This window comes from Pholcus phalangioides, unplaced genomic scaffold (assembly GCF_987345545.1).
Source record: "Pholcus phalangioides strain wild (caught in Gottingen) unplaced genomic scaffold, Ppha-v1.0 ptg000015l_1, whole genome shotgun sequence".
NCBI lineage: Eukaryota > Metazoa > Arthropoda > Arachnida > Araneae > Pholcidae > Pholcus > Pholcus phalangioides.
In genome coordinates, this window is record NW_028301608.1 from 99,780,619 (window position 1) to 99,794,732 (window position 14,114).

The window sequence follows — 14,114 nt, forward strand, 5'->3', positions numbered from 1 at the left end:
GGGCCTCAGCAGAAGAGGGGCCTCACAAAAATGATTATTAGTTGAAATTTTGGAATATATGCCTGGTAGGGGCTCAGAAAAATCACTTGGCCCGGGGGCCCATGATGCTCTTAAGAACAATATTGTTTTCTTATAAGAAAGGACATGGCGCCCACATCGTGGAGCAGGACCCTTAGGCTGGGATCTTTGGTGGGTCCATAGATCCAGAGTTTTCACGAGGGAGTCCTATAGCAAATTTATAGCAGGAAAAAACAAAAAAAATAATATTAATGTCTCTGGCCCCAGGGCTGGAGCCCTGTCAGCCCCACTCTTGTGGGAGTCATGAGAAAGGACACCAAATTTTTTTTTCCTGTGAGGAAAGAAGGTTGTGTTTTTTGCAATTATATCATCCTTTTTTTATCGCGCAGATCTTTACCGACTAGCTATAGTGAATTTATAGCATGGACAACAAAAAATAATAGTAGTCTCGGGCTCCAGGCCATGGTATACAGCAGTGTTTCCCAAAGTTGGCAATATCACCCCCTGGTGGGTGATGGGACTCTTCGGGGCGATACCAACTTCAGACACAATTGGGGGGCTTCTAGTGGACATAAGGGGGCGATGGGAGGACGATAGGAAAAAAATAAGTTTTTGAAAACTTGCCTTTTTCTAAGGGAGCCTTCATAAATATCTGTGCCTGTGGGCAAAAAAAAAAACCACTAAGAATAGTGCACACAGTAGTTGTATTTGTTCCATCTGTTAAGGAAACAGAGTTAAAGTTTTTCCCCCTTTGAATATGCGCTATATGTTCCAGATGTATTGTAACTAATTGATCAATAAAGCCTACTGTCTCAGATTTCAACCAGGGCTGCCTTAAGAGCATCATGGGCCCAGGCCAAGTGGTTTTTCTGAGGCTCTGGTAAATTCTAGAAAATTTCATTAAACTATGGAAATTGGGGCAAATATTGAGGGGGACCTGGGCCCATGGGCAAGATTTTAGTTCACACCTATGGGAAAATATAGCTGTGGCATATGATGTGGTAAGGGAAGAGCACATTGTCAGATTAGAGAGAAGAAATTTTTGGGCTATCCTTGAAAAAGCAGCATTTTAAATTTGGATAAAAATTGATTCGGTTGAATCGTGTGTTATTGCAAAAAACTCTCAGAGTGAAAACAAGCTCTCTAAATTAGACAAATTAATGAACTGGAGAAACCGCGAGACACCCAGGCTCTGTCGCAAGAAGCAACGCAAGCACTTTGCCCCCCCCCCCCCCCCCGAGGGGGGGGAACAGGGCATCTCCGGTAAAACCAAAATTTATTGATTCGTCAAAGATTACATATAGTGAAAGGAAATCAAAAATTATGTAAATCGAAGAATCAAATTAATCAAGTTAAAGTGCAACGGGCACGGATAATAAATAGTCATGGAAAGTTGTATAAAAATCGTATCGCAAAAGGCGCAATCAGAAATTTGAGTGATCAAGGATTGAATCAAATGACAAGAAGGGCAGAGCATCTCATTGCACTCCGGCAGTTCAATACAGTCAGTCTAATTTCTCCGAGACGTCATTAATTAGGTTTGGGATTCATCCTGAACAAATGCTGATTGATTTGTTTATTAATAAGGAATTTTAATAATTCTATTTAATTTTTTTAACTTGAAAAATGAATTCACAAATTTAACCGTCATGACCCTAGTTTTTTTATTGCAGTCACTGGGTATGTCATTGATGACTGATTCACCCTTCCTATTGGGGAAAAGGGATTCAACCAACCAAGGCCGCAACTGGGGGGGGGGGGGGGGGGGAGCAGGCAGGTCTCATTCCCCGGGCGCTGGACCAGAGGGTGGTGCAAACTTCATTCTTAAACCTTACCTTCAACATTACAAGGGGCGCCAAAATGCGCACTTGCCCCGGGTGACCACACGCATCTAGTGCCGGCCCTGTAACCAACACCTCCTATAGATACGATCTTATCTGTAGGGGGTGTTGACTCAACCTTTGCGATTCACCCTGCCAACATAACTTCATGTATCTTTCGATGTGACCCTCGGATGAAAAACGATAAAGATCCCTACCTTTTTTAGGAGATTTCCAGCTTCCCCTTCCCCATCTTTATCCCATGTCAACTTTTCGGAGTGGGCTTTGATTAAAGCTATATGTTTAGAGCATACAGGTTTGAGTGGGCCATAAGCTGGTAAGTTCTAAAACAATAAGGGGGGGGGGGGTGCTCATATTTTTAGGGAGTGCAACCCTAACAATGAATGCAGGCTACTTCATTGGTTTTGAAACGTGTCGTTGGCCACTTCAGTTATCCGTAAATATGCCTGGAGCCACTCAAGTGATCAGAAAGTGTGACCCGGTCCGCTCGAGCGATTTGACCAGGTTTTTTTCGTTAACAAGTTTTTTTTTGGATCTTTCAACTTGGATTTGCCCCTGTTCGAATAGCGCCTCGTGTAGATGTACGGGTCTCACGGCCCAAAAGCCGCCCCTGCTTGTCGACAAAAACTGTTGTGTGTGTTTTGCGTTCCCCTAACTCAGAGGTTCTCAACCCTTTTTGACTCATGAAGCCCTTTTTGGTTTATAATTTCTGTGGCGGAGCCTTTTAGCCCCATTTTTTTATTTATTCATCAAATTACTGATTTATTGTTATTATTTAAAAATATTTATAAAAATATTTTTTATCAAATTTATTTGCTTTTTTAATCTCTCTCTTGCGGCCGCGGAACCCCTGGGGAGTGCACACAGACCCCCCCCCCCGTTTGAGAACCGCTTTAACCTAACGTATTTATGATTGTCTGAGGTGTGCGTATCGCGTATTCGAAGTGGCCGAACAAGGCCCAGGCTCTATCGTTGGTTGGTAATGATCATTGAAAAAAAAAATTACGAAGCACTTTCATACCTCTGACATTTTGTGTCCGAGGTATGAAAAAGTATTTCGTAATTTTTTTAATTTTTAATTTACGGGTCTGTCTGCTGTTTGTGGAGATAGTATTTGAAGGTAAGGGCCCGCATTTCGGTCTCGAAGTTTGAAAACTACAGAAAACTAACTACAGCCAAATGTCTTACCAAAGTGGGATACTGCGACACGGAGCATAATATAATATTGTTGGAGTTTATACCGTGTCAAGTTCTGTGTACATATCTCAATTTAAAAATGTATTCCATTACCTTTTCGTCATAGATAATATTTTTAAAGCCCTAAATCAGACGTTCACAAACTTTTTGTTCTATTGTCTCCCTTTTTCTTTTCTCATCGCCCCCCCCCCCCACACACACTAACTCAAACCGACCCATAGGATCCTATTTTAAACCCACAGCTTCTACCGCTCCCCGGACCTTTCCATGGCCCCCGGGGTTGATATTGCCCGCTTCGGGAAATGTTGCATTAAATTTCCTTTTTTGTAAAGATCAAAATGTTTTATCTATTGATGCTGCTTCATCAATCAGTTAAACTAATTGATAATTTTTCCAATGCTTTCATATAACGTTAAAGGTATATAAAGATTTAACTTACTTTGGCAACCATATATCCATTTTAGCAACTTTGTAATTCAGGGAGTTCTTAGCCATTTCTGTTTTTTCCAGACCCCCTGTACTGATGAGGTGAAGGCCAAAGACAGGAATGGAAGGGCCGCAACTAGATGGTCAGTCAGCAGGGGCAACCACACATTTTGGCGCCTCCTTGTAATGTCGGAGGATAGGTTGAAGGGTGAAATTTGCTTCTTCCCTGCGCCGGCACCAGCTCCGTCAGCTCCCCCTTCAGTTGCGACCTTGGGAAAGGTCTAATTTTCTATTAAAACAAAAGCCACGGTCGCTATATTGTTTTAATTATCTCTACAGAATACTGTTTAGTATGATATAATGCAAAAACAATAAGTTAATTGTTTTATTATACGAGTTCACGGACCCTCCTTGGTACCTTCAAAGGGTCCGTAAACCCCTGGTTGAGAACCCCGGCTGTGTAACTGCTCGACTTAAACATAGGGTTAGGAAAAAAGGTTTGATTGGTCACAAGGTATCCGTTACGTCACGAGCAAGATTCCTGTATTAAGAGGGAGATGAAAATTTCATGAATGAACTGACGTTACGAGTTACGTAATCAATGAAAAGTTTTTATAAACGAACTCAAAAATTTATGAATGAATAGCATCTTAGTTTCCATATATGGATTGTTTGGGGGGGGGGATGATTTCTCTATCGTACGTTATGAGTACTATTGATGGTAAGTGTAGTAAATTATATTTTATGAATGAAATCTCTCTCTCTCTCTCTCTCTCTCGCGCTTTTCGTTGCCAATTGCAACACGAGTAGTATCAGATTTTTCAAAATGACAACAATGCAAATTCATTCGAGGGGGTTGGCAAAAATAGATTTCTCGGCAGTAGGTTTTTTTAGTATTTACAACATATTTTGTAAAACAATGATCTCAGCAACAATGCTACTGAAATCCCTTGTATTTTTGAAAAATTCATAAAGATGATCTAACGGGCGGATCGGGCGATGTGGTTTTTACTATAATGTTTCTCATGAATAGAGGTTTCATTTTTTTCTAATGAGCTTTCTGAATTAAAAATAAAATTATCTAAAATATAGTTCGATACAGCTAGTGCTAGAGAAAATTTAATCAACGGGCTGGAGCCCTGTCCTCCCAACTCTTGAGGAGTGTGCCATGATAATGACAGAATACCTTATCGATTTTTTTTTTGGGAGATATATACCTCTTTCTATTTTAATTTGTTATCAACAGTTTTTATTTCAACAAAATTTGGAGAACAGTAAATTTTCCAGGAAAATTCTTCATAACGAATTTACAATCTCACGTTTGAGGAAAAAACGCACATGTTCGGAACACGTAATGAAGGGACGGGTAAAATTACAACCAATAGAGATAAATGATGCGGAGTGATATCAAAAATTGGTACAGCGGTTTATTTATATCAGGTCCCAGGTTAGACAGAGTATAGTTAGTTTGTTTCTGAATTGAAAAAAGAAGCTATTGCCTAATTTTTTAATAAGAGGCTGTTCAAGTATTACGTCATCATCGATGGGGGGGGGGGGGGGTAAGGAGGTTTCCGATTTGCTGACTTTTGATGACAAGGGGGGAGGGGGGTTTGGATAATGCTTGCGTCATCAACCACCCTTTATGAAAATATGAGTTAGGATTCAGAGGGGCAGAGCTGATGACGAAATTTTGCTGACAAGTGGGGGGGAGGGGTCAAAAATGGCTAAAAATTTGCTTACGTAATACTTGAACGGCCCCTAAACTGTCGCGTGGCTGTCTCAACGCGTGGGCTCACCGGCACCGCTGGAGGACCTTCTTAGGTGCATACGAGCACTTCACGACAAGGCACCATTAAATAGCAGGTACCGCTTGGGCAAATGCCCTAATTTTCCTAGGCGAAAATTCGAGCAAGTGGTAAAGGCCATATAATTTTAGGGGTCCTCCATTGGGGATTTTAACCCCCTCCCCCCCCAAGCAAAGCGAATCTAAACTTTTGTTGTTGCCTATGGGCTGAACAAATTTTTTCCATCCTTCACAAGCCTTGTTTTCTTGACTAGATTATAGCCCTGTTTGCCCCCCCCCCCCCCCAAACCGTAAATATGCCTCTGTGTGTAAGTCACGATTATGGTCGTTCACATGCTTTCACACTTGTCTAGCTCACCCTTTTTGTCCCTCGTTCACCAGATCATTCTTTTGGTAACTTACATAATTGCACACTCTCTAGGTTAGTCATCAAACTAGTATAGATTTTTTTAATATGACACCATCTGGTTAAAATAAAAATAAAAAACAAAGAATAACAGTATAGTTTCGAGTATCAGTAACAAGGAAGTTTTCTTCTTTGAAAGCTCTCCGGGTTCCGGCATTTTTAAAGGTTCCGTGGCGTTTGATCATACGGAAAAAGCTGTCACGGAACACCAGTTGGGAACCCGTGACTTAGAGGTCATGGCCTCCACATCCTGAAACGGGTTCCCCTAAGCCAGATTTTTGACAGTCCCTTCCGTAGTGAAAGTACTGTGTGAAAAATAGTAAAATGATAAGAAGGGGGGTGGGGGCACACTAGAGGTCTTGGAGGATTTATTTTTTAACAATGCTATCGAAGATTTTTTTTAAGCTTCATATACAAACTTATCGTACGAATTACAAACTAAAAATTCAAAATATTTAATTTTATCTGATCAAAAACTCATATAAAGTTTCAACCATGTAACCAGCTGAACGTGAATAGTGTTTTAATGAGTGGGGGCCAACGGGGGCGTGGATCAAATAGGAACCCCCAAATTATTGAGCTTTTATTAATTTCGAAATTGTTATTTCTTTTATTATATAATCCGGTTTTTTAAATTCTGAGAAATAATCTCTCTCATCACCAATGAATTTTGATTAATTCTGAAATTATTAATTTCATAAATTTTAAGCTTTTATTAATTTCATAAATTTTAAGTTTTTATTAATTTCATAAATTTTAAGTTTTTATTAATTATGCATCTAATCAATTCAGAAATTATTTTTCCTATCAAATTTGAATTTCATCAATTCTGAAATTATTTTTACACCTAAATTTCATAAATTTTTTCTGAAATTATCTTTATTCATTAAATCTGAATTTCGTTATTCTCAAGTTATTTTTTCAGTGCAGCGATCCTGAAATGATCTTTTTCCCCACTACTGAATTTTCAACTATTTTGAAATTCCCTTTTCATCGCTGCTAAATTTTCATCAATGTTCTAAAATTACTTTATTAATTATTTTTCATCCCTACTAAATTTTCACAAATGCTGAAATTATTTTATTCGTAAATTCTAAATTTTCGTTAATTCTGGAATCATTTTTCCATCAATTCTGAGATTATTTCTTTCATTAAAATTATCATAGTAGTAGTTTAATTTTAATCAAGTTATTTCTCATAAATTTCTGAATTTCATTAATTCTGAAATTGTTCCTTTCATTATTTCTAAAATTTATTAATTTTTGTTCAGTCGTTCATTTTTCGATTTTGGTATTTTTCAAAATTTCTGTAAATCTTGTAATAATAAGTGCAAGTCTTTTTTGATGCTCACTCCCCACGTCCATGTTCTTTTTTCAAATTGGGGGCTCCCAAAGTGCCCCCAAACTCGTCGATTGGGCTGCCCTGTTGAACACGTACTGCATACAAGACGGGGGGACGGGGAGACTATTATATTTTTTGTATTGAATAGATCCTATCCTTTTCCTGTGGATATAAGAAAACCTAGGCCTCGCCCATTGAAGAGCCTAGCTGACCTATTTTTTAACCCACTGCGAATGATGTACAGTACGTAAAAAAAAAAAAGCAAGGTGATATTCCCCGTTTTTTGCTGTATCTTCCAAGAGATCTCCATTATCCTATTATTCCCGTTACCCATTCAAAAAGAAAAAACCCTGATCGTAAAGAGAAATAAAGAAAAATGGAAGGAAAAATCGCATAAATCTAAAATTTATCTTGTATCGTTTAGATTTGGTTTAGATTTTTTTACTGACTCTTATTACTTCCCCTGCTATAATAGTGGATTTACACACCCTTATAGCAGTAATAGTACACACTTGCATAACGGGTGTGATAATAAAGCCTCCCGTTTTCCTGGTTTTTAAGACTTCCGGGTTCCGGTAATAAAAGCGAAACAACATTGAAAAGAATTTTGATGAAATGTTTTAATTTTAGATGAAATAAAATCCATGTGTATAAGACTATGCTTTTTATACCTCTGTACTTCAGTTATCACGGCTAGGTCGTTGAACCAAGTCTTATAACTCCCCTCCTAATTTCATGGTTTTCAAATATTGGGGCATTTTACGGGGTTTTTTTCTGTAGGAACCCCACATATTATCAAAGAGTCGTTTTATTCCTGATTTTTAACCGTTCAAATTTAACTGTTAGAGGTACAATATATTGTAGGCTGGGAATTTATGATTCGGGAAAAAATACTGATCTCACATACACAAAATTTTCTATGGAAGTATTTATGAAATAATATTTTTTTTTTTGAAAGTCTTTTCGTTGAATTTCTACACTGTAAATCTGCCATGAGTTGTGTTATCTTCCAAACCGAGCGCAACTGCGATTTGTCGCTGTGGGCAATTTGCTACCGCATGTGTTGCGCCGGAAGTGTACATGCGTACCTAACATTTTCACTGAGTATCTAGTGTTGTTCTTGAATTTTAGTGCTGTCATATATTTTTCAAACTATGAGTGAATTGTAATGATTGATTAATACCTAAAGCTGTGCAGATTTGGATTTGAATTCCGAAAAAAAATTCTAAAGTGCAATCAGGGTTGACTATAACGCATGGCCGAGAGGTTCCAGACGTATTTGCACGCCCAAAACTGAGGAGATAAACACTATGATTCTTGGAAGTACTGAATGTAAATTTGTATGAGAGCACAGGGGCGTAGCCAGAAATTTCGTTCGGGGGGGGGACCACTTTCATTTCGGGGGGGGGGGACCAAAGTGACAGAACAATAGATTTGGCCATCTTTTTCCCTTTTTTCGGTCATTTTCTCACATTTCGGGGGGGGGGGGACCAGACCCCCAAGTCCCCCCCCCCCCGGCTACGCCCTTGATGAGAACACTTCATGATGCTACTGTAATGGCTCTGATGGTAGCAGTTTGTCTTTACCTTCTGTCCGAGCTTCACTGATATAAATTGATATACATATAGCTAGAGGGTGGGGAGCTAGTGGGAAAAGGCTGAATTTAAAAGTATATGTTTAATTTTTATCAAATAATTCTTTCACATCTGAATGATAACAATCAAGCAGCAGTCATTAATTTCAAAAAAGTGAACCATTCCTGATTATTAAAAAAAAGAAAGGTAAAAAAACAGTTTTTTCACACCCTAAAAAGTAAGTTTGGTGTTTATTTTGTTTGAATGATTTTGAATTATTATTTTTGCATTGGTGAAGATACTGCTAATTTATATATACTTCACGCGTATTTCAAATAAATCTCAGTGAAGTCTTCTTGCTATAAACATGTGTACTGTATAGATTTCAAAAATATAAACTTTCATCCTGTGGGAACTAACGGGACATTTCTGATTTATTTGATGCGTTATTTTTCAGATTTTCAACAAGTTAGGCTGTACAATGGAAAAATATACTCTCAACTGGGATGTGTTTAATTGTATAATTAATTGAAATAACTCTTATATAGAAAAATGACGTAGATAAAACTCAAAATAGTTATGTCTGTGTAATTAAATTGAACTGTAAGAAAATCAAAATTTGAAATGCTGCCCTATTGCAATACCGCATAATTATAAACCTATTCGAAAGAAATTTTGTTTTAAAACAAAAAGTTGCATTCAGTATAGTTTATTATGCTTATGTGAGACCAAAGACAGTAATTTTTCATAGTTTATATCCGGTTTATTGTGGATTTGCCTTTCTTGTCCCCGGAAGTTGTTTGCGGTCTAAAGAGTATTTGTATAAAATTGTTCATCACTAAAAGCTACTAAAATTATTTGTTTTGAATATTTTATCATATAACATAAATGTGCTTGTCAATAAAACAAACAAACAAAAAAAAAAGAAATTTAAATTTGTTTATTTCACTATGAAATAATCAAAACTAAATTTTTCCCACTTGCCCCCCACCTTTCTCCTATAAAGATAAATCACCCGTTCCTAAATTTTAATATGCATTGGAGTCTCTGCAACCCATGGTACTGCATTAGCCAGAAGTAGAACGATAAGAAACGGGAGAACAACTCTTACTTTTTCTATAAACACAACTTTTTAACCGATCTTTTTGCTCACAATTTTGAAGGCATTCCTGTTTTGTGAAAATCTGAAGCAGGCCTCAGTCATTGTTGCCCGAAATGTCAAGGTACCTGACTCATTATAGCCTCGCTCTTTGGCCATACACAATGCATTCGATTTTTTACTCTCATTTTAAAACCTAATTTTTCGTCCGATGGGGGATATAGACGTATAAATAAAAGAAATTATGAGGGAACACCCCTCCCCCCCCCCCAAATCAGTGAAATTTATTATTCATTCTTGAATAACTTTATTTTTTAAATTTATTACTTCAATACATAGGCGGAGATTGACTTGGAAGTCTGGGGGGCAAGGTCATTATTGCTAGTGGGGGGCGGGCACGATGATGATGTCAGCTCATATATACATTAGATCAGTCGACTCCACCTTTGACGCTGCCCCCCCCCCCCCCCGTATCTCCGCCCATGCTTCAATATTCCAATTGATGTTGCTATCTGTGATTTTTGTTTTGGTGTTTTACTACTAAAGACATGTTTTGCAGAAGTTTGATAGGTGGGTATCTTATATATTTTTAATTTTTGCATTATAATTTTAAAAGAAAATCGATATAATAAGCCTGCCAAAACTCCAGCCCTAGGGGTGGTCCGCGGTCAAAGATTTTTGCTATACTTCTGAAGAGTATAAATACGTGAAGGAGCTTCACACAAGGAAGAGCTTTAGGAAGCAAAGATTAAAAAAAAAAAACTCAAGACACGTACAATAAAGAAAAGGATTTATGGCAAGGAAGGGCCCCAATACCCGGAAGAAATATAAAGGAAAAATCGGGATAGCGGAAAGTTTGGAGTAAATCACCATCGAAACGGGGGGGGGGGAAGGGGAATGAATACACTTAATGCAGCGTAACTACGCATTTGCCTGAAAATTCTCATAACCCCGTTAAAACTCTTGAAAAAACACCTCGTATATCCGATGCATTTCCTTACCCTATTTGCTCTGTTTAGGGTGAATTCGAGTCGAGAGAGAGGAAACTGTCATATAAAAACCTTTTTTTTTTCAATATAGATGGGGGTCCTAGGATGATTTTTTTATTGGACGGGGCACTCAAAAGGTAAATGCGGTAAGGACTTCAGGGACCTCCTCTCTCCCATAAAAATTGGAAGAGGTGGGATGGTTTCGAATGATATACGCGTATCTTCTCAGTTTTTGTGTCTAGTTTTGAAGGAGTTGACTTTTTTTATGCAGCTGTATCCTCTCTTGAAGAGTCCACCTGCTGTGACAGACTTCTCAACGGATATAAAGATACCTATTGGATGTGTACTGATCAAACCCAGCTGTATTCAGGGTATTGATTCTTTCGTAATTCTTAGTATTATCTAGTCATAATACTAGAAGATGACTTTGAATGAAAGCCACATGATATGATGACATTCAGCTGCCGAAATTCAGATGACCGAACTTCCGGTTTAAACCAACTCGTGTATCATGTACATGGGTTCATGTCTCGGTAAATGTCATTCACCTTTTGTAATGGATTCGGCGGTTTCTTGCATCATATCATTTCTCGCGAATAACACCTCCCCGGAATGGAAAAAAGTGACCCTTTCAACATCCCGAAACGATACATTGGATACGATTCGAGTTAGATAACGAAAATCTCTCTATATATATATATAGGCTCCATTATCTAGTTCTAGATACTATACATCGAAGAAAAACCATAAAATTTCTATTCGCTTTAGTCACGGAATAAGGGTCATTATTGAAAAGTCGTCTAGAAATTTTTGAGCATTTTTTATATGCTCATGTTTTGGTCGCTGACGTGTATTTTTATCACATCAAAATATAATTTAGCGGCAAACACGGGGAAGTTGTAAAAAAGCTGGAGATTTTTTCTAGTCTTTCTTCAAACGTAATCGGCGGATTTTGAATATTTTATTCACGTCATTATGGCTGAATTAAAGTTGCATTTTAAGTGTTTTTTTTTAAAGAGGCATGTATAAGTAGACGCTCGTTATAATGACCATGTGTTATTGTAACTATTACATTACGATCGGCACGATAAAATTGCAAAATTTTTTTCCCATTCATCCCGTATAATTTTTCCTCTAAATAAAATGAACTACAAATACCATCCAATACAACGTCCTTCAAGCTGTCTCGTCTTTTTTTGCAATGAAATGCATAAAATCCTTCGTTTCAGTTTGCGAAATGTCTGTTTGACTTGGACCATTAAAATTGAAGGAGTCGGTTTAGATTAGATTTTGGTTTTATTGGCGCAAGGACCAATTAGGTCATACTGCGCTGAAACAAATGATCGTATAAGATAGGACTTGTTCCTGTCAAAAAAGTAAAAACAATGTTACATTACACGTAAAACAATGTCGCAGGTTGTAAAAAATCACTTGTATCATGGAAATCAATGGCTTTGATGAATTTAAAGATGCGAGATGCATCGCAATGGGTCAGATAAAATGTCACGAAGTGAAAGCTGACTAACCAAAAGCGGTCGTAAAATGACGATGTGTACAATTGAAAATATGAGGTATGACTGTGTGAGGCGATTGTGTCCTATGTGCGAGCAGGACTTTGGTCCTGCACCTCAAATGCCAATGGTCGACTGTGAGCTTAATGGCATGTAGTTTATTATTTGGTTATTACAATGATCTTGCCAGCGGGGAGGCATCACTTCTCGGAGGATTGAAAAGGGGTCACTGGCAGGGACCAAAAGGCTTTTGTCAATGTCAGATGCCGTTCGAGCTGCGGTGTCCGCTTTCTCATTGCCCGGGGTATTCCGACATGACCTGGTACCCAGTAAAACTTTACTGTGGTACCGTGATGGAGCCGGTGCAAAGGCGCGTGTAGGTAAATTTAAATTACAATTTTATGTGTGATGCCTTTTTCACTGAAATTGCTTACATTATATAACAAAATGAATAATTTTTCCATTTCGTTGTAAACATGGAATTCTCTCAAGCTATTTTTTCTCAAAATTTCGACACAACGACCGCTATTTTTTAGTTTACTGTATTTGTTACTATACTCATCTATATAACGCTTTTTGTCCATCAAAAACAAGTTCCATGAGGTAGGTTGGAATGTTTCATCACATACACCAAAGGCGGCAAACTTCTCTCTATTAGAGGGCCAACATAGGCAGACACAGCGTCACACTAGGGACAAAAACAAAACTCATGTATACAAGCCCCATATACAAAGGTAGAGAACTCCGACGTATAAGCCGTACCCAGTACGATTACTTGCTATGGCAATGCCACCCAAGAACATTTTGACGGGTTTACTCTTCATTTAATTATACTAATTACGAATACTAATTAAATTGTTGAGAAAACTTGAGTGGAGAATGCCTACTTCATAAAACGTGCGTTTAAGGTTTATCAAACGAAAAAAATTTGATATTTTGAAATTTGTTACTATGAAAAAAAAATGCTTTTTTTTCCTTCTAAATACATGACTGAATATTTTTACCAGCAGACGGCAGCACATTGGTTTTTTTTTTAATTGAAAAACTTGGAAGCCCGTGTTTTAAAGGTGCGTTTGTGTTAAATGCCAATTGTTTTTATCAAATAAGAAATATATATTTGTTTACATTAACCACAATTTCAACAATCGAAACTAATACAAAAGTATAATAGTTTTACATCTTGTCGCGGGTCAGCTGGCCAACCGATATACACCATTCAGTGATACCTCAGCTAACGAACATTTTCGTGATTTTTCTGCCTCAGCTAACTAATATTTCCGTTGATACGGATGTGCGCGATATGAAAAAGCCGCGTCGTGAGCTGAATATTCTCTCGCACCAAGAATTACTATCACCTGAACCCGATCAACTCGCATCCATCTCGGAATTTTTTTCACATGTACCTACACATTTCTGAATTTTTTTTTGAATCATTTCATGTAAAATGAAAGATTTCGCCAATAGAAAATGCATTGAAAAAACTGTTTTCAGAGCACACGTTCTTTCAATGCAAGACTGAATATCAAATTGAACAATTCGGACATTCTAGGAGCTTATCTGTTCTATCTGCAAATATCAGACACAGAAATGAACTCTACTGGGTTGCGCAAATTAGTGCAAAATAAAAAGATCGATATCTCTCACCTTCCTGTAGATTCTCATTTATTCAATTTTGAAGCTCGTTTTAGCCTCAAGTCATTTTCTCTTTTTTATAACGTTCCTCGGCGTTTAAAAAAACTTATTTTCGAGTTTTGGACAGTACCTGGAACGAATCAAATTATTTTCCAGAGAAACCTATTGGAAATCACGTTTCGGCTAACGAACGTGATTCCGGAACGATCCATCTTCGTTAGCCGAGGTATCACTATTTATCAATAATCATTCCATCAAACTTTCATTTGTTTAGCT